This window comes from Microtus oregoni, unplaced genomic scaffold (assembly GCF_018167655.1).
Source record: "Microtus oregoni isolate MIOR12 unplaced genomic scaffold, Mior012 000048F_ref0000485, whole genome shotgun sequence".
NCBI lineage: Eukaryota > Metazoa > Chordata > Mammalia > Rodentia > Cricetidae > Microtus > Microtus oregoni.
This window is the reverse complement of record NW_024543222.1, coordinates 16,424,649-16,447,251: the sequence shown is the minus strand read 5'-3', so window position 1 is coordinate 16,447,251 and position 22,603 is coordinate 16,424,649. Positions and strand designations below refer to the sequence as shown.

Genomic DNA, 22,603 nt, shown 5'->3' with positions numbered 1-22,603 from the left:
TTCTGAGTTTAATATGATGTTAATATCTACTTCATGTAGGATGAATGCTTACCATATGAAACAACCATTTCCTTAAATCTCTTCCAATCTAGTATTTCTATAGAGTTCTATTAACGTCTTGAAAACTTTGAGGATGTCTATAGTCTCCGTGTAGTTCTTGTATACGAACTGGATAAACTAAGGTTGCATCCTAACAACCTTGGGCTGCTCCTCTTCAATTTCATCATGCAGTGATGTAGTAGGTTCTTGTCTAAATTCCTCTGTTTGTAGTTTTCTTATTTTCATTTATATGTCTTTATAAGGATTGCAGCTTATCAATCCACTTTTCGTATTTGGCACAGGAAAACCACTGTGACTATTAAGGATAAAATATGATTTACTGGACTCATAGTAATTATAACAATTGATATTATGTCAATCTCAAGTAAGTCATTTTTCTTTTTATTTCCTGCTTCTAATTTCAGTCTTTCTGTATCACTCTACAGGATTCTAATTCCTGAATTATGATATTTCTCATCCTTAACCTGAGAAATGTTCCCCTTTTAATATTATTTAAGTCTTTGAGGACACTCTAGGTGTCTTAACAAACCTGATGTCTTTGGGCTTTTAATATTATTTAACTGTTTGAGGACATTCTAGGTGTCTTAACAAACCTGATGTCTTTCCCCTTTTAATATTATTTAACTGTTTGAGGACATTCTAGGTGTCTTAACAAGCATGATGTCTTTCCTATTTGTCTGCAGCTGGCATGATTTCTCTGCCACACATTGGAGCACCAAATGTTGCTTTTTGACTAAATCTCAATTATTCACTTTAACAATAAAGACTCGAGAGCCAGATGCTGAAGTGAACACCTGCAAACTCAGAGAGAGAGAGAGAGAGAGAGAGAGAGAGAGAGAGAGAGAGAACACCTGCATGACCCTCCTCAGCTGACATCCTAGCAAGAGTGTATTCTCCTACGCCATCTCAAAGGAAATTCTTCCAACTGGATGTCCCTCCTTTCTGTTTCCTGTGTGTCTCTCAATCCACGGACTTCCTCTTATTCTCTATGACTTTTTCCTGTCAACTGGTTGCTTGTTCTGCCCTTGACCTGTGATTGGTTTTATTTAATCATGATTAGAATATTCAAACAGAAAACCTGGATATAAGGTGTGTGGTAGGGCTGAGCCACAGCACAACTCATGGCTTTCCAGTAAATAGCACAATCTCAGGGTTCACAGTGTAATCAAATATCCTGCAGCATTAGGTCAATCTTTATCTTCAGAGTCTTTCTTTCCACCTGTGCATCTATCTTTGCCTGTGGAGATTACTGTAGAGAGGCTGCAACAGAAAAACTCCAGACTCACTCAGAGGGCTTAGGGAAGAAAAGGAAAAATAAGGAAAACCAAGCTGACGGTGAGGTGACCCTGGTGGATGCAGTTTCCACATGCAGCTCTGGCCAATGCCTGCAAGCAACTGGCAAGGAGCTATTTCATAAATTTGTGCCCCAAAAGTTGGGTGCTAGTTGAAGCATAAATCTAATTAATCTTATCAATAAAAACCAGAAGTTAGAATTGGGGGTAATATCCTGAAAGATTAGAGAAGCAGAGAGAGAGAGAGCCATAGTCCCTTCCTACCCCTTTCATCCTCCATCTAAAAAGGCTAAGATCCTGTCTCCTTTCTGTACAGACCTCCAGACCTCTATGGTTAACTAGTGGCCAGCTCTATCCTCTGACTCCAAGCAAGCTTTATTTGTCAGAACACAAACAAAACTCACACAACTTTGGTGGGAGGAGCAGGAGCCAGCTGTTCACACTGCATCAGCACTCAGGGAGCAGAGGGAGATGAAAGCCAGGGCTTCACTTTTCCACACTGTTGAACTACCCAGACCTTTCCACAACTTACTTTTGGTCATGGTGTTTTATCACAGCAATAGTAACACTAACCAGGACATTATTAAAATAGTGATTTCCAAGAAATTGAAATTTCCCCACAATCTAGTGATGGGAAAAGGGAAAAGCCGAAGCCTGGGTCAGTCAGAGATTCTCAACAATGTGCCAGAGAGACGGGAACAGAGCTATGTCATGAACAGGGTTACTTAGTAATGTATACTTCTTGCCCTCTATTTGAATCTAAACTTTATGTCAGGACCACGAAGATGGACTCGAGGAGTCCACTTCCCAATGTGGCCACATTGGATAAATCTTCTTCTACTTTTCATGACTGTTTCCTCTATCAGCCTTTTGAGCCTAGTTTGTTTTGAGGGCTAGGACATAGGCTTGCACCCTAACAACTCTAGTTACCCTCTTTATTCAGAATGATAGCCGTTTCTAGACAACCATTACTCTAAGTTCTTAAACACACACACGGAAGGTCAGGGCTCCTCTTGTCTGGGGCTGCTCTGTTCTCACTACATGTCCTTCTTCCCCCTTCACGATGCTTCTGATGACCATGAGGGTCAGGTGCAGCTACAGTTCCTTACCAGGAGAATCAAGACGATTTCTGACGATGGCGAGGGCCAGAGGAGGGAGGAAGGGATGATAAGAGGGATATGGCCACCTCAGAAATAGGGATAGATGATCCAAGCAGGAGATTATATCCCCTGACTTCTAACACCGTTTCCCTCATGTCTAAAGGATATGAAGCCTGGCACAGTTATGCACGCCCTTTATCCTGGTACTCATAAAGTAGAGGCAGGTGGATCTCTGTGAGCTTGAGGCCATGCTGGTCTACAAAGTGAGTCCCAGAACAGTAAGGGCTACATACGGAGACCCTGTCTCTGAAAACCAAAATAAATAATGCTAATAATAATGAATAGTAACATTAAATAAATGGATGTGGAACGGGCTTGTGTTGTCAGTTCTGGGGTGAAGAATAACATTTCTCAAAACTTGTTTTCAGAAATGAACAATGTAAGCAGCTGTGTGGAAAGACCTGGCCCAGGCTTTGGGAAGCCCAGCAACAGAGGCTCCTCTTTTCTTGCTTTGTCAGCTTCTCTTTGTTTCTAACTGTTACCAAGGTCAACAGCCCTTCCACTCAAGTGTAGCATAGGAGCTGGCTTGAGAGTTTCTGTCCCTGTGTCAACATTGTAACTAAAGTGCCCAGCTCTGTGCCTGGTCCATTCTTGGTCCTCAGACAGAGTGGCATCACCTTCCATATGGATGCTGACTTTTGTCCACAGCAAGGTTTGTGTTTCTCCAAATCCCTGTCTCTGCAGCATGACAGGGTAAGGGCCGAGAGGCTTCTGTCTGTAAAGGTCTAATAGCTTATGATGATGTGTGGTCTAGGGTACTTGAGCAGGCTGCATTCTGCTTACATTCCAAGTCCTGTGGCCTGGACCTCACTGGTAACCTCGAGGTGGCCCAGACTAACCTTGAAGTTGTAGGAATTCTCTTGCCTGGACCTCCCTAGTCCTGAGATTACAGGCCTGCCCATCCCCAGCTACTCGAAGACAGTTTGGAACAATGCTGCTACGGTAGTTTGTTGGGGCAAATGGCATAAGACATTAAAAGTCCAGCCCAGGGCTTGGCACTGAGTACACACACCGTTCCTAGGGGGCAGCGGTGGGTACAGCTTCCATTGCCTCCCCTTTCTTCAAGATATTCCCTATTCTTGTCCTTTAAGATGCCTCGCTAACGACACCTCCTTTGCAACCAGCTCACTGACCAGCCAGGTGAGGACTAGAGGGCCACTCGCTCTGCTTGGACCCATAGCCAGCCACACAGGCCGGTGGTTCCCCAGCCACACTGCTCCTCTGGGGACCAAGAATGCTGAGCATCCATGACCGGCGCCAGTCTTTGTATCACTGAATAGTCAGTTTTTTTGTGTGTGTTCAGTAAGCACATTCCCCATTTTGAAATCGTGTGTGTGTGTGTGTGTGTGTGTGTGTGTGTACGGGGGGAGGAGAGGAATGTCTAGGTTCATGCATGGTATGGCAATCACGTGAAAGTCATAGGACAATATTTGGGAGTTGGTTTTGGCCAACCACCTTGTTGAGGCAGGGTCCCTTATCTGTTTTTTTGCTCTGTACTCCAGGCTAGATGATTTTAAGTGATTCTGTCTTCACCTCCTATGTTGCCCACGAGTGCTTCCATTACAGATGCTTGCTACCCATGCAGCATTTTTTTTATAAAACTTGGATTCTGGATCAAACTTGGCTTGCATGGCCACTGCTTTCACGTGTTAAGTCGTCCTACTGGCTCAGCTCTAAACTGCTCTACATCAATTTTCATTTACTTGTGTACAAAGGCCTTTGACACTCACGAATCTACACAAAATAATTTATTAATAAATGATAGCAGATCATTCTGTGCCTTCAGTGTCATCAGCTTCTTCACTCTCTTCGGCTTCAGCGACTGACAGTTTCAGGGCCGGCGGCATCACTTCCCCCTTGACGTCCCTGGAAGAAGAGCAATGCCAAGGCTTTCAAACTTTGAAATGAGGAACTTGACCTTAGCTTCTCATTTGAGCTAGACATTTACCATGGTGCATCCTGAATGGCACTATCGTCCTGTGCAGAGGACTCCTTGACCTGCATTCCCTCAGTCATGCTCTTCTTTCGTATGTCACGTTTGAATAAATCTGTGAGCCACTGTGGCCACCTTAGTCAGAAAAATCCTTCCTGGGAAACAGAAGGGGAGACATTAGTTCTGTTAGCCCCACCTTCTCCAGCCACAGCACCGAGTCTCGGGCTTACCTGATTCTCACTGTCCTTGTAGCATTTCTTACTCCTTGGAAGAAAACACAAGCAGAAGACAGTTAGTGATTGTGCTGTGTGTGTGTGTGTGTGTGTGTGGTGTTGTCTGGGGACATCTTGGCTCTCCCCATAACAAAGATCACCCCAGCAATGGGACTTAACAACAATTCCATGCATATTTGGCTTTTAGGAACTTTCCAAGTATATTGTAAGGCCCCACAATGTCCCTGGGGAGATCTTTGCCTGTGAATTGTCCTGGAGCAGAGGCACCAGCATGACAGTAGTCCCACTTATTCCACTGAACCAACTTCTCCCTCTGAAGAAGCCACTCTAGGCAGGAGCCCTTTGCTCTCCTGCAGATCAGCTCTCACAGGCAGACTTGCTGAGGTGAGGGAGGGGCTGCTCCTGCTTGCCTAGCTGCTTTATCCTCCAAGTACAAAGCCCAAGTCCACAGCACAGCTCACAGACTCACGGGGTTTCACCCTGCAGCCTGCCTCTGCTGAGGATTTGTAAGAGCAGTTTAAAGGGCACAGGTAGCTGTGCATGATAGATCATGCCTGTGATTCCAATTCTTGGGAGGCTGAAACAAGATTCTGAGGCCAGTCAGGCATAAAGGTGCATAATACCTTTAATTTCAGCGGTGGAGAGGCAGAGGCTGGCGGATCTCTGTGAGGTTGAGGCCAGCCGTGGCTACACAGTGAGTGCCAGACCAGCCTAAGTGTGAAACCATGTCTCCAAAAAAGCAGTAAAGTACATGACGAGAACCAACACACACATTAGTTATCTTTTCTGAATCCAAGGACAATTAGGAAACTCAGAGCATACTTTCCAGACATATACGCTGTACAGATTTGAAGTGAAATATAACCAAAGCCTGAGCAGAGAGGAACTAAAAACAAGGGCTCCACCAGGGAGAAAATGGTCCTCTTTCTGACATGCCCCAGAGAGTGACCACAGGACCAGACATTTCTGCCATTGTCCTTCATTTCCTCTTTAGAAGAAAGGTAACTATTGTCCATAATCTCTCCCAGCTATAGTTCTATGAGGTTTGTGTCACTCAAAGAAAGAAGAGGCTCAAAAGGTGACCAACAGGATGAGGATATGGACTTTCCTCCTCTGTACACTCACAGCCCTGCACTCTAACTCTGGGCTCCCCTGCTTCTTCTCCAAAGCATCCAATTCTGAAGTCTCTAGCTGGAGCAGACAACACTAACAAAAGCTGGTACAGCCTAAGCCTATTGATTTCACCCTCTTTCTTTGAAAGCCTGGTGGCAGCAGAGGCATCCATGCTAGTGCCAGGTGCCTCTTTGGGAGCCAGGCAAAACAACAGAGAGGATCATATTCTTTCTGGCAATTTTCTTCTCCCTGTCAGATGAGGGAATTAGGTGAGTTCCAAGTTCTCTGCTAACTCTCATGTTCTCTGTGAAAGATGGTCTCATATTTACCCTATGGACTTTTCTTCATCTTCCTATTTTGTTCTGTAGGAATAAACCTGTTTGGGGAGAAAACATAATTCTGCTTATCACAATGACCACTGTTTCTAAATCTACTAATTCCTTTTACTTACCTAAAGTCTTACCTGTTCAGTGAGCTCAGGAGCCCATTCTGCCCTTCTTTGTCTCTTCACAACACCATCCTTTAGGTTTCACTTAATATATTATACTGATTATTTTAGATAAAATTCAGCAAATACTTCTTTCTTAATAAAAATAATTTCTGTTAAAAGTATGAATTTTTTGTTTTTTGAGATAGGGTTTCTCTGTTTAACAGTCCTGGCTGTCCTGGAACTAGCTTTGTATACCAGGCAGGTCATGAACTCACAGCATTCTGCCTCCTGAGTGCTGGAATTAAAAGTAAGCACTATCATGGTCAGGTGATTCAAAATATTTTTAACTCCATCTAAGTATACAGCAAAAGCCTAAAAAGTGCACTGCTGAAGAGATCAAGAACAAGAGCAAGATGTCTCTATCACTGCTATAGGGTGGCCCTGTCCAGAGGTCTTCTCTATCACTGCTATAGGGTGGCCCTGTCCAGAGGTCTCCTCTGTCACTGCTGCGGGGTGGCCTAAGGTGTCCAGAGGTCTCCTCTATCACTGCTGCAGGGTGGCCCTGTCAAGAAGGGCTCAATACACAATAAGGAAACTAAATTGGGAAGACAGGTGAAAAACTAGTACTATTTGTATTGGAAACAACAGACAACCAAAATGCTGATGAGATCAACTAAAACTATACTGGAAGTAATATGAAAATCAGTAGGGTGGAAAGTCACAAAACAAAGACGTCAGCACACCAGCTGGACTTGGTGGCACATGCCTGTGATTCTGAGGCAGGAAGATCAGGAGCTGAAGGTCAGCCTCAGGTACATAGTGGATTCCAGGTCATTCTGGCTATAGAAACCCTGTCTCAAGCTCCTTTTCTCCTGGGGCGGTGGGAAAATGTACAAATGAGAAAACAGTGCTAGACAAGAGCTAGGACGTAGTACAGAAGGAGCCTGCGTCCCCTGAGGTGGCAACACCCTGAGAACAAGAACATCCATAACTCATACAGGAGGAGACACAGGCCGGCAGATGAGTGGCCTCGGCTACAGACACTTTCCTTTTCCACTGGGTTGTTTTACCACGAAATATATTAACGCTTTGGGTGGTTTGCAATGGTTTCCTGGTACTCTCACACTCCCAGTACTTCCTGTTTGTCTCTGAGGGGGCGAAACTGATCAGTGAAGGGTCCAGGTGCAGGCTTAGGGATCAGGGGATTGAATGGAGATTTACTGTTAGTTTGGCCACTGGGCCTAGGTGCTCTTCACCCTAGGAGAGGCTGATAAGCTCTTCCCAAGGAGTCTGAGATTAGATCAGACAAAGAATGGAGAACTCTGTGCTGTGCTCAGCAGGCACAAGCCTTCTATCCCGAAGGATGTGGAAGACAGCGTCCAGACCCAGCAAAGGCCTTTGCCTATGGAGTGGAAACAGACAGCTCTTCCCCCCACACATTTATTTTTAAAACCACTGCTATTTTTTCTCTCTCGCATGGTTTCTTTAAGGTAAGAAGGAGTAAGCTTTCATTACTTGGCCACAAAACAGTCAGGCAATTGTTCTCTTACCATTTACTCCATTTTCCACCGTTGACTAAACTATTAAATTACTCAAAAGTCTTAAGTGTCTAGGAATATAGCTCATGCTTAGCATGCACAGGCCATATAAATCCCCAGACCCCAACAGTCCCCGCACTGTTTGTCCATTGTTTTTCTCTGTCTGTTACTATTTAATCTGTTTTTTTAAGATAGCATTTCATATATCCCTGGCCTGAATTCACTACATTGCTGAGAATGACTGTGAACTAAGGGTCATCCTGCTTCTGTTTCCTAGGAGCAAGGACTACAGAAGTACACAAACATCTTTCTCTGATGCTATTTTAATAAGTACTGATTTCTATCACCCTCATAGTAGAATTGATGGAATGCGTCATTTCTCTTCTTTGAATACCACTGTTATCTACTGTAGGCAAAATACTGGGCATGCTTACTCTACTCACAGAGTATCATCTAAATTGGCAGAAAAAATAATGAAACTGTGAATAAATTCCAGCACAGTGGTGAACAGTACACACCACTAAAGAGCAATATAGGACTTTACAGAGATTTCCCTGGAGGTCACAACCACATTAGGTGTGGAGGTGCTGCCTGTACAGGGGCCAGAGGACATCCTCCCGGAGGTCATGAACTGACCCCATGATGATTTCTGCCTTCTAGCCTCAAAATTCCACCATCCTCACTGACAGAGAACTCTCCACTGCTCCCACAGCCTCTCACCGCAACACCACCAGTCTGACACCAAATCAGAACGTTACATAATGACCTGACATTGAGGAGCCCGACTTCACAGAGTACCTGTGGACACTCGGGGGCATTATTTGTAGACAGAGAGGGTCAGTGGCTCAGGTTTTCAGTTCGCGGCCTCTAAACCTATGACACAGACCGGGCACATGCTGGACACAGGAATGTATTGTTGTCCTTACCTCAACGAGACAGAAAATGATAATCAACACTGTCAATACTACAGTTACAGATATTGCCAAGATGACTTTGTTGTTGTAGCCATATCCTGGAACTTCTTTTGTGCGCTGGAATATATGAAATAAATGAATGGACATTTGTGTGGCTATTAAATAATAATAAAATTAAAAGAATGACAGAAAGTGAAGGCTAATTGCTTAAAATTCCTTCTTGGGCTTGTGAATGGTAACATATATATATAACCTAGCAATCGGGAAGTTAAGATAGGAGGACTGCCATAAGTTCAAGGACAACCTAGAACACCAGGTAAGTTCTAGGATATCCTGGATTATACAAAAAGACTTTGACTCAATAAAACTAAGAGCTGGGCTTGGTGAGGCTCTTAATCCCAGCACTCTGGAGACAGAAGCAAGTGAATCTCTGAAAGTTCAAGGCCAGCCTGGTCTACACAGCAATTTCTAGGCTAGATATAACTACATAGTGAGACCCTGTCTCAAACAAAACAAAACAGAATGCCCCAATAGCACAATAAACAAAAGCAAGACTATGGGCTACAGTATATAGTTTAGTGATCAAGTCCTTGTATATTATGTATACAAGGTCCTGAATTTAATCCCCAACACTATAAAACAAAATGACAATATGAAAAAAATAATAAAACTTTTCTACATTAGTAGCTTGCAGATTTTAAAAGAACGTACCAAATTAAATGTGCTACCTATCTAACACAATTTTTATGTTTTGAGTTTTAGGTTGCCTTCTGTCAATAAATTTAGAACCATAGTGAGAACCACTGTCTTGGCTGGGCTAGTGTTATGTGGACAATACAAGATCTGGAATAGAAGCCTCCAGTCTTTCTGCTTAAATGACTGAGAGGGTACAGGGGACTCAGTTCCAACATTGTCCTCACCTGACTTGGTTCCAGACCCTTCTGTCCACCTTGGGTTTCTGGGCTCTCAGTGATGTAGTTCTCAGTTTTCCACTGGTCCGTATCCCAGTCGGCCCTGGACAACTTGAATTCTTGTTGCTCACTGAGAAGCTTCATCAGGAGGCCGGTTCTGGAGATGAGCTTGGCACAGGACAGTTGCACACTGGGATCAGAGCAGTCCATCTTCAAAGTCCTGATAACGTGAGAAATAAGCCTTCTCACGTTGTTGTTGGGGATGAGGGGCCGCAGCTGCTGGTTTAGCTGAGATTCAAAGCGTTCACCTGGTGACATCAGCAACGAGTAAGCAAATTCATGGGAGTCAGGCCCCAAGATGAAGTCTAACTGTGGCTTGCTGGCTTGCTGAAGAGTTGTAATTGAACCAGATGCAGGCACATTAGACTCTACAATAGGATTCTCAGAGGGTATAATTTCTGATGCAGCTTCTTCAGGCACAGTGATGTCTGTTGGAATTAAATCGGAGGTAGGCACATGAGACTCTACAATAGGATTCTCAGAGTACCTCAGAGACTCTACAGCAGTCATTTCAGGGAATATATTTTCTGATATAGGTTCTTCAGACATAGGGGTGGTTGGTTCAAAGATGTGTTCTTCAATATTATCAATATCAGATGCAGCCAGAGGTTTTTTGGAAGGAGGTCCTAAGGCAGCATCTAATTGTGCAAAAGGCTTTTCTGCATAACTCAGGTCTCCTAAAGATGAAAAGACCCCTCCTGCAGGGGAATTTACCAGGCTCCTCACTGCAGAGGATGCTGGACTCTTTGCAATCAACCGGAAATGATACTTTTTCTTCCTAAGGTTTCTATGTGTCTTTTCAGACAGTAAACTAGGGTTAGACCCCTTCGTTCTTTTCACATTTAAATTTGCACTTTCTAAAACAAAAATGGTGTAAGACAAGTCTTTTCGTCTGTCTATGAACTCAGGCAGCGATTTTGTAGTGAGAGTCTTGTCCACCAGCGACTGTTCTGGGGAAGAAGACACTGCCTCCCCATGCTCCTTGGGGAGCAGGGCTCTGGGTGGAAGGAATTTCTCACTAATTTTCTGATCTTCTGAACAATACTGAGTTGCTGATACTCCACTGTGGGTGTGCTCCCGAGCTGTCCGTCTTTGGCAATACTCTCCACAGGCGTCTGGACACTCTGCTTATCCCACAGGCTCTTGTCACTCACTCCCTTAAAGTGCCTTTTCTGTATGCTTCCTGTCCTCTTGAGCACTCTGTTCAGGCTGTGGAGTCTTTTCTCTGCCTTCTCAATCTCTGCAAGACTGTTTTCCTCTGCCTGGGCAGGTGTCCAACTCTTTCCAAATATTTGTCATTTAAATTTTTTACCTGAATTATTAGACTTCTCCTTATGTAGTATAGTTTTCTCTTCCTTTTTAACCTCATCAATTTCTTCATCTAATAACTTTTCCAGAAAATAAAGTTTATTCAATTTATTTTTGTTAGTGAAGTTACCAGATTCAGATTCATTTGTAGGAAAAAGACTTTGTGTATCATTCTGCAAAGATCCCAAGGAACTCTCTGAATCTTGGTCATGAGAAAACAGCAGTTTAATGTATGGTAACATTGTTGATACTACATCTTCCAGATTTCCCTAGGAGAAATATGGCAGTATGTAATTCAGGGCACTCATAATATCATTTTAATCATTAAATCGATATCTTCTTCCATGGAGCTGGAGTACTTGGCATTTTCTTGGTCTGAATAGCCTGTCTCTGGTTCAATAATGAGTTCAGTGCTGTTATTCTCCTTCCGGGTCTGCAACACCTTCATGAATGCCCCTTCTGGGTTCCCTATAGATGCCTCCTCAACTGTCAGAGATGGAGAGATTGTTTTTAGTCAGAGAATACTTTTACCCCTTTCTCAGCTCATAGTCACACACTGTAGTCAAATAAATTATGGGCCAGCAAATACTGGTATGCCGTGTGTGTGTGTGTGTGTGTGTGTGTGTGTGTGTGTGTGTGAGAAAACACACTAAACTACACACTAAACTAAATTCTGTGAAATGGGAGCAACCGAAAGAAAGAGTGTCATTGGCAAAGTAGGAACCTCCTGGGAACATTCCACAGTGTGCACACAGGAAGTCTATTCAAGACAGCCAGTGGACCAGTAGAGAGAGACCCAGAGCCTGAAGACAGAGCCAGCTTTTCTTCTCTGCATGGCTGACTGAACCTCCTCAGGCTTCTTCATCTACACCATCTGCCTCAGATTCGAGAGGCCCACTAGGTTTCCTCTCCATCATTTCAATGTGCCCTGTGTTGATACAACCTCAGCTAACTATGGTGATGGACAACCTTTGAGGGGAGTGAGGCCAGAAATGCTAAAGCAGGCGCCTCTCATTCACATCTGGATGTGTGTCCTTCTCCACCTACCCGCCCAATTTCTTCCCATAGGCTCCGTTGGCATGTATTCCAGCTCCTGAAACAGGAGCATCCTCTCTGTGCATCTTTCTGGTTCTTGCCTGAGTGAAGGGGGTTATGAGGTGTAGGTGAAGACATGTTTAATGTACTGGGTTTTATTCTTATGTAAAATCAATTTATAGAATAGCAATTTCTAGATAAACATTACTCGAACTCATAAAATGCACAAGGTCAGAGCTACTCTTGTCTGAAGCCTGTTCTCACTTCATTTCTCATTCTTCCAGGTCCACATGGGAACAATACAAAGCTTCTGGTAGTAGGAAGGTCAAGTGAGTCACTGTGTAGCTGTGTTTCTTTCCCAGGAGAATTGAGAGGATTTGAGGTGGTAGTGAGGGCCTGAAGGAGTGGTGAAAAGAAAAATGTGTGCCTATGGACTGCTCAGAATTAGGAAGTGATAACTCAAGCAAGAGGCAACAGCAGTTGACACTTCTGATGTGTAAAATAAGAGAAATGCTTATTTGCCATTTCTGTGGAAAAAAGAGAATGTAATTGGTTTCTTAAATAAAAATAAATGACATTTATATAGACAGTCAAATGCCACTTCTATTTCTCTTCTCCAGATCAAGGCTAAAGACTTGCATTTAAACTATTTAGGCAAGAAAATGGTCATATTTTGGATGAAGTTATTGCTAATAAACCTAATGCATAGAGAATATTTTAGGGCCAAGCACAAGCTATAATACCAAGCTGTATCCCTGTCCCCTTTTAAAATAATTTTTTTTTTAAAAAGTGAGATAGGTTTTCACTAAATTGCCTAGACTGGCCATGAACTTGGATCATCGTGCTTCAGCCTCCTGAGCAGCTGGGATTATTGCCATGTGCCGAGATATTCAGTTTAGAAAAACACTTAAAATTACATGAAAGATTTGGCGATAGAAAAGCCTGAGGTTCAAAACAGTAGGGAGGTGGTCGGTGTGGGCATGGAAGAGCTCCCGGCTCCAGCAGCACAGTGAGGCAGCACTCACTGCTCTCAGATTCCAAATAAAAAGGCATCACTTACAAAATTAAGAAAAGAAACCAAACAAAATCTGTCTAGAGATATCAAAAGTAGGAGATCACTTGAGACCTAATGTACAAAAAGCCAGCTTACAGACTGAAGTGTACTATATGCAAAAGTAATTATTGGAAGCAGGATACCAGGCAGACAGCATAGTGAAGAGTTTGTGGTCATCTATGTTATCTCTCTCCCATTTTACCCCTTTCTTTTGCTCTTTCTGCATATGGAACAGTTCTATTATCTAATCATGCAATAATAGCTGAGAATCCAACTTTCAGCAAAAGAGAAGGTGTGGATGAGTCTTTTTCATAACTAGTTAAAAAGTAAGACATAAAATTAAAACATTCATCAGGCAAGAGACTCACGACAATGTGTGGTGTTTGTCAGACATCCAGTATGGCAATGCAGTTTGACTGTCTTGCAGACAACCTCAATATCAGTTTTATATTTGCAGAGGCAGCAGGCCATATGTCTAGGTAAGATTCTGTAAATAGAAAAACAGAGAATTGGTTTACTGGAAAAGCCTTACTGAGGTACAGAAGAGGCAGGCCAAGGCCACCACAGGGTCGCAGAGGACAGAGTTCTTGAGGCATGTTCAGTTGGGTGGGGACTCAATGGCAAATTGCTGCTCTCTGATACTGAAAGTAATCATGGAGGAGGACAGAGGTGTTCAACAGAAGAGCAAGTGTTGTGTGTGTGTGTGTGTGTGCCTTTAACAAAAGTGACAGGAACCGAACCAGGTGACACGCCTAAAACAGGAGACAAAAACAGAACTAGGAGATGTTGATAGTAGAAGCAACTCCCCTCAACTCAAGTCTCATTCTGGGTTGGTCATGCACAGGGCCTGAGCAAGCATCCAACCTAGGGATGCTTTTCTCTATTCCTACTATTAGATTAGTAGAGATTATGTGAGGCCTAAAATAGCCTACTTTAACCCATACTTTATGGTTAAATGGCAACATGGATCACATTGACCAAATCTGGATTATTTTTGTGTTCCAATGAATAAGGGCCATGGTGCAGTTCTTTGGCATGGTGTTTGTGTAGCGGTGCAAGGCCCTGGATTTGATCTATGTGTGCATGTGTGTGTGTGTTTGTGTGTGTGTGTGTGCATATACATACACACACATTGATAGACACAAAGAGAAAGCAAGAACAAAGGAGGAATAATAAATTATAATGAAATACAATAAATACAATATAATGTAAAGACAATCTGAATTCCTAATGATACTCAAAAAGAAAAGCAGGGTAGGCTTTCGAGAAAACACTAGTTAACTGATGTTGAAAAGATTTTGTAACTACCAAGTAATAATTAATTGCAACAAGGTTATCAAAAACAGCCATGTAAAAGAAGTTTGAGAATAGGATCTTTAAGGTCTCAACAATTCCATAGGTTCATCCTTCCTCCTTCTCACCTCTTCTCCTTTCTCCTCCTGTGTTTGTTTTTTGAGACAAGGTCTCTTTATGTAGCATTGACTGTCCTGAAACTTGTTATATAAACCTTTTGGGCCTCAAACTCATGGAGATCCATGAGCTTCTACCTCCTAAGTGCCACCATCAGCCACTGGATATTCTCAAATTACAGTATATAAAAATAATAATTTGAAGATCTTCAACATTTTACTTTACATGTGATCAAACTCAGCATGAAAGGTCACTTAAAGTCCCATTCAAGAAAGCAGTACAGATATTTAACCTGATTACTGATGAGGAAACAGACAAATCCAGCCTGGAATGTCAATTCATGGCTCATGAAAAAGTAGTGAAATGTCTTTGATAAAAACCAAAAACATGACAGTTAACGCCTGCCATATATTGATCTTGAATCAAAACAAAAAGATGTAAAGAGTAATATCGACTTCTGGCCAAAATAGAGTGAATGGATTTAACCTCCCTCACTCAAAACCAAGAAAACAAATATTCAAAACCAAATCAAACCAAACCAGGGTGCTATTTTGTTTCTGTTTTTTTTTTTGGGGGGGGGGTCAGGGGGAACAAGCAAAGACAGCTTTATTTAATGTGGCTACACTTGTGACAACAAACACCAAAAGAGCCTTGTGATCACAAGTCCATCTTCAAGGGCTGACATAGCTTTGGATCTAGGTGGGGGAGGGGCAGGGCTATGCATAATTCTAGCAATCCTGATCACCGAGTGGTCTGATTGATCACTGTTTCAATTCTGATACTTCAGGGTAGTCCTTAAGAAGTTATTACCATTGTCATAGCCTAAAGAGAAAGATCTAGTCCTCATTCAATGATTTCTGTGTGTGTCCCTACTACAGTGAAGAACCGTTCCACTTGGAAGTAGTCTTGAAGTAGTATGTGTGAACTGTCTTGAGGACTACTGTCCAGTAGGATGACTGCTAACCTTGCACAAGTCAAGGGTCAGAAGACTCACACTCTGTGTCCCCTCAAGTCTACAGTGACAAAATGCAGTGATCATGGACTAAAATCTCTGAAACTGGGAATTCAAGAAAGTTTTTCCATTTAGTTGTCTTTCTTGGGTATTTTACCACAGCGGTGAAAAGATGACTATAGGGGCTGGAGAGATGGCTCAGTGGTTAGGAGCACTGCCTGCTCTTCCAAAAGTCCCGAGTTCAGTTCCCAGCAACCACATGGTGGCTCATAGCCATCTGTAAAGAGATCTGGTGCCCTCTTCTGGCCTGAGGCACACATGTAGACAGAATACTGAGAATACTGTATACATAATAAATAAATGAATCTAAAAAAAAAAGCTGACTATATACTAACTTACTGCCCTGGAAGACATTCTGTGTTGCCAGGAAGGAACACAAAGTAACAAACGGTAGACAATTTGATGACAGAAATGGAGTTGAGAAATCAAGAAAATCAAAGTGACTATAGTTGATGGGACAGAGTACCATAAGGTAAGAGGCACACTAAGAAAAAGAGAACCATGAAGCCAGATAGCTCATGTATTCAGCAAAGTGCTAAATACTGTGTGTGAAGAAACTACTGACAGACGGGGGGGGGGGGGGACCTGCCAATTTCGTCATAAAGAATAATAATTTAGTTTCGTAGGTGGTTAGGAATCTTGTCTGTTCACACATGCAAATAACAGATGGCCACAGGGCACTCACACATGCCAGGCAGGAGAACTAATGGCCGATGGCCACAAGGCACTTAGAACATATATTAGGAGTTATAAATCAGAAGTTGTAAAGGCTACTTTATATTACCCTCTCACAAACCTTCACTGATAGATTCAAAATGGTAAAATCCTTTTGAGTAACAATAGCCATACCTGGGAGCACATAGGAATATCAACATCTACGATATACCCAAACTGAAATTTACTACAATGTTTGGAGTAAGAAACTTGCCATGCAAAAAAAGCAAGAAAAGTGCACATCTGTAACCCCAGCATTCTGGAGTCAAGGGCAGTGATCGCTGTGAATTTGAAGCCAGCCTGGTCTTTACAGCAAGTTTGAAGACAGCCAGGGCTACATGGTCTCACTGATATTTTGACCAGACTCTGACACTCCTGGTACTAACAATAAAGTTTACCTTGAATCAGAGGGTGGAGCTAGCTACTAGCTGACCAGAATTAGCCATAGAAGTTTTGAAGGACCCAGGACATATAGAGAGAGACCCATGAATTATTAGCAGGGGCTTAATAAGAAAAGAGGGGCTTAGAAAGATTCACAGGCCCTTTTTGGATGGAGGAAGGAAAGAGAGAGGAGTCCAATGGTTGTTTCCCCCACCGTTTCTCTGATCAATCCACTTTTTACCCTGATACCTGATCCCGAGACAGTTGCTGGCTGTCATTCAGTCAGTTCTGTGCCCTCACTTCCTGCCAAGCAGGTTTCTCCTGCACATCCCCCTCCCCCGTGTCCATTTTTCAGGTGGCTCACTCCCTCTCCCTGAAGCTTGTGGGCTTTCCCTGGACCAGCCTGCTTGCCTTGACACCTGCCTGCACCTGCTAGTCTTCTACTGCTGCTGCCACTGCTGCACACCCTCAGCCCCTGGGGATATGCAAGAAGCTGCAAGTGCTCTCGACCCAGATCGTGCAGTGCAGCGGCGTCCTGCTGCCACTCCAGTGGGCACACAGTACTAGCCTGGCTACCTAGGTACCCCGAGGCACTCCCCACAGTCAAACACTGCTGCTGTAGAAAAACTGAGAAGTCAGCAGATCTGGTGAGACACCCAGGAATTCTTAAGGAGGAAATGAAATTTTATTCAAAAGTCTTTAAAGAAAATTTCAAAATAAAGTCTTTCTTACGTTAAGAATGGGGAACAGTATTATGATACAGAGAGTTAGGACACTGTATGGTTTGAAAATGAAAAAAATTAAATGAAGGCATAATCAGCTTAGCTGGGATTGACATGTTAATTATAATTATCACTTTGGTAATTCATGTTATATACTTTAAAAAGTAGTTTGATATTGGTTCCAAGTATAAAAAAATTGACTAATAAAATACAATCCTTAGAAAGATCTACGAATGAAACTAAGACAAATATTCACACACAGACAGAGGAATTTAGAACAGAACCTACCACATTGAATTATGAAACTGAAGAGGAACAGCCCAAGGCTATTAGAAAACCAATATCTAGTTATCATACAAGAACAAGTACCAGATGACAGGCAGCCCCAAGGCTATCAGAAGTTAAATGGATCCTGTAGAAATGTTAGATTTGAAAAGATTTAAAGAAGCAGTTGTTTCATATGGTTTGCATTCATACTCTGTGAAACAAGTGTTAAATTCATAGACAACTCAGAACAGAAACACCCCCACAAGACTGAAAAGCTTTAGCTACAGCAATCTTAGAAGGTAGTTCTCAGTTACAATGAAAAATAAGGGGGAGAAAGGAAGCTACGATCACAGAACAATGAAGTAGGGCCAGAGGTATGGAAATTTCCCAAGACCAGCTTCTCAATGAAGGTGAGCATGCTGATTTGCAAAGACAGTTTAGATTTGATGATCACATCTTGGCCATATGTTGTACAGCAACTTTGGATGCTTGGGACAGAGATGAAGAATCAGGAAAGAGGACTGATTCATTACTAAAATTATACAAGGCTCCATAAACCCTTCACTGATTTTTTTTAAACAAAGATTGACTTTAGCTGTGTATAAAATGTTATCGGACTAAGAAGCTAGACAAATATAAGTTGAATCTTTGGCTTTTAAAAATGATAATTCAGAATGCAAAAGGATGATTAGGCCTTTAAAGGCAAGATCAGACCCTACAGATGAATGGATCTGAAATATAGTTGATATTGGATCTCACACTTATGATGATACTTGGATAGAAGAAGTGATTTCTAAAAATTTTAAGAAAGTTCAAAAGGTCAGATGTTTTAATGTGGTAAATAAGATCATCTGAAAAGGCAAGGCATTCCTAGAAACAATGCTTTTTCAAGAGATGATTCAAACAGAAGACCTGACCTTCTGAAATATGCAGAAGGTACAGCAAAGGCCAACATTGGACCAATGAATGCAGATCAACAAGTGACAGACAAGATAATCCTTTGCCATTGGGAAACACCTTAGGGGCCTCTTACAGGCGTCAATCTCAAATTTATTTCAAACATTCCCTGTCAGTATTGGTGAAACTCATCCACAGAGCAATTAAAAAACTTAATGCTTCTTTAAATGTTCAAAGAACAAAGCTAAAAATACAAGTGAATGACATTGTAATTATAGACATAGGTTTGTATGTAACAATAATTTCTCCAACATCTTGGCATCCAGAATGGCTTCTTCAGAAGGTAAATATTCAGTTTCCAGGTGTTGGAACTTTACCTCTGGTAAAAGAATTTAAAAAAAAGAACAAGGTGGGTCAAATGTATAGGGCCAGTAGGATAGGTAGGGAAATTAAAGGCATATGTGACCAATAGCAATGAATTTATGGGGGTATGACTTGTTACAACAATGGTAAACCCAGATTAGCATTCCTCAATCTCAGAAACAAACCATAAAATAAAGAATGCCTCTGAGAGAAATATAAAAAAAGATATTATCAAGAAGAGTCACTGACTGTTCAGATTGTGCGTAAGCAAGACACAACAGCTGCTGGTCTTTCAAAGTTACCAACTTCCCTACATTTAAAATGATTAACTGAAAATCCCATCTGGGTGGAACCTTTAACATAAGAAAAATTACAGACATTAGAACAGCTGGTATTGGAGCAGCCAAATGATCAACATACTGAAGAAGCAATCAGTCCTTGGCAGGTCGCAGAATTATACAGTGAGAGTTCAGAGGTCAACCCACCAGATGCACATCTGATGGAGATAACCTAATTTTGTAAGGCAATAAGGAATGCTGCCTTTTGAATGTATTAACTGTCCTCCTTGCAGATTTCTTGTGTGAAGCCATAGTTCTTTGTAACATGAGGGCCTGCTTTGTTGAGGTTTCTGTCCTACCCAGTTCCCACAGCTAGTAAGTCCCAAAGAAAATCACACCGAGGTCTCCATATGTTATAAACTGATTGGCCCATTAGCTCAGGCTTCTTGTAACTCTTATAACTTATATTAACCCATTATTCTTATCTAAGTTAGCCACATGGCTAAGTATCTTTTTCAGCAGGGCAGGTTACATCCTGCTTCTTCAGTGTCTGGAGAGGACTGGGGAGGAATGGGCTTCCTTCTTCTCAGAATACTCCTCATTGCCCCACCTCTACTTCCTGTCTGGTTGTCCCACCTATACTTCCTGCCTGGCTACTGCCCAATCAGCGTTTATTTAAAACATAAGTGACAGAATATAGAATTGTCCCACACCAGTTCTTTCCCTTACATTACAGCTTGGAGATTTTTCCTACAGAACTACAATGTGCTAATTGTTTATTGGGCACAATTTCCCTTAAGCATTGGTATATTGGATGACTCCCTCCAGCGATGTGAGATTCTGGTGAAGTAATCACACAGCCAAAACTTTTGTTCTCACAACCAGATCCTTGTTCCATATCCCCCGATATAAACTTAGAAGTCTGCTCCTCTGCTATTATCTCCTTCGTTAAGCAGTTGGTCAGTATTAGTGTCCAGACAATGAGATCTCAACTGAGACATTCACAGACACCCAAGGACATTTCAGACATGTATGTCTGTCTGAAATGGCTGATGTTTAGCCCTCAGAGAAGACAGGAAGAATGCTTGCCCTGAATTCACTTTCTACCAATATAAAAAGTGCTATCCCAATTAACGCTGTTATAACCCTAAACAGGCTACTAACGCTCTGTACTTACTGTTTTCACCTCAGTTTATTGATACAAGATCTTAGCTTAGAAGATTAACGGTTTTTCTCTTAACCTTATGAGATAACAGAAACAAGGTATTAACCATTTGCCCAACTCTGAACAAAGTCAATGCTTTTTTCACAGACACCACAGGAACAAAGCCATAGTTTAGTCCAGACAGCTGGAAAGAGTCATGGTCCTGATTTATTGTTATGTTACTAAAAGGCCTCCTCCTTGTTCTATCACTTAGGTGTAAATGTAATTCTTGTATTTGACTCCCCCCGCCACCAGCCTGCTACACATTTGGCAGAAATGCTGATGCAGATCAAATGCAGCAGTATTCCCCTGCTTGTTTATGTAGTTGCCTAATTACCTGATACTCCCTCTGCCCCCTGGGAAAAAGCTGCAAACTGAGTAAAAAAGATGAATCCTATCTTGTTCATGGTTTCTACTGATAACATTTTAGCTCTTTGCTTAGTCACTTAAGAATGTAACAAAACACACAAATTCCCCTCCTAAGTTCCTCTAACGATTTAATTTCCCTCTCTTAATTAACTGCCTTCCCCCTTAAGAGTTCCACAAAGGCTTTCACAAACCATTCCCACTTTGAATCATAAAGCTGACAGTTACAGTTATATAATTACAGTTTGTGTACTTATTATCTGCTTTTATGACCCTGAAAAAAATGCAACTCCTGTAACCTTGTTATTGCCAGAGAATTGATGATTGTGTCTGTATGTGTACATAAACTAGAAAACTTGGAGGAGAAAAAAAAAAGGACAATAAAAAAGAAATTATGAGAAGAACTGTGTGAGCTGATTCATTTTCTTTCACCCACACTCAGATCTTGTAGTTATTTCCCTCATGGGCTGTAGCATCTTGACTAGACCCTGAAGGGGCCTAAGGGGCTGCTACCCAAAAGACTCTGATAGGACTTCTTCTGTATTTGTCATTAAAAACAAAGAATGGTAACAGATCTAAGAAATTTTAATAAGGTGATCCAGTCAGTGGGCACATTATAGAGAATTTCCTTGAATTCCCTTGCCTTCTTTATTACCCAAAGGATAATCTATTATAGCAATTGACTTAAAAGACTGCTTTTTTACTATACCTTTACAAAAAAAAAAGGGCTGAGAAAAATGTGCCTTCACAGTGCCTATTTATAATTCCCAGCCTGTTAAAAGGTATCAGTGGAAAGTTCTTCAAGGGATAGTAAACATCTCCATCCTGTATCAATATTTTGTACAACAGCCATTGGAAATAATTCATAAACTATTTTATCAATCTATAATTTATCATTATATGGATGATATCTTACTAGCAGATTCAAATGCAAGTACTTTTATGTTTAAATTTTGTTTAAACATCATGTTTAAATGTTGAAAATTTTGTCTTGTTTGGGATTATAAACTGCTCCTAATAAATACAAGGAGGAGATTCTATTAATTCCCTAGAACATAAGATAGGTTTGCAAAAAATTCAAATAGAGGATTGGGAGGACAAAGATCATATAGAGAGACAAAGGAAGTAGTATAGAGAGGTTTAGAAAGATATGCAGGCCCTTTTTGGATAGGGGAAGAAGAGACAGTGGAGGTCACTGCTGCTCCTTCACTATAGTGATATTTTATATATGTTTTATAAATACAGCTAGTCTGAAGACCAGAAGATAAAACTAAGTCATTAGAGATCAGGCAGTAGTGTAATACACCTTTAATCCCAGGATGTGGGAGACAGAGGCAGATGGATCTCTGATGGAGGAGGGTCATCTATCTGTGTTACTTTCATTGGTTAATAAAGAAACTGCCTTGGCTTTTTGATAGGGCAGGATTTAGATAGGTGGAGTAGACTGAACAGAATGTGGGAGGAAGAAGGCAGTGAGTCAGACGCGATGAAGCTCCAGCCCAAGATGGACGTGGGTTAGAATCTTCCCAGTAAGTCACGACCCCATGGTGCTACACAGATTATTAGAAATGGGTTAATCAAGATGTGAGAGTTAGCCAGTAAGAGGCTAGAGCTAATGGGCCAGGCGGTGTTTAAATGAATACAGTTTCCATGTAATTATTTCGGGTGAAGCTAGCCGTGCGGGAGCCAGGCGGGACGAAAAGCAGGCCTGTTCGCCTCATCACTACAAATCTCTGTGAGTTCAAGGTCACTTTGGGCTGCACAAGATCAGTGCAGAAACAGATCCAGATGATGGTGCCTCACACCTTTAATCCCAGCACTAAAGAGGAATATAAATTGGGAGGAGATAGGAACTAGCTCTCTTTCAGTGTGAGGGTTTCTTAGAGGTAAGAGCTCTCTAGTGGCTTGGCTGCTTTGCTTTTCTGATTCTTCAGGTTGAACCCCAATA

The 22,603-nt window shown here is 41.9% G+C and overlaps 1 pseudogene; it reads right to left on the bottom strand.

Moving 5' to 3' along the window:
* Positions 1–6,116: 6,116 nt before the first annotated feature.
* The window catches only part of LOC121436030, an 83,467-nt pseudogene continuing 66,980 nt past the window's right edge, over positions 6,117–22,603 (bottom strand).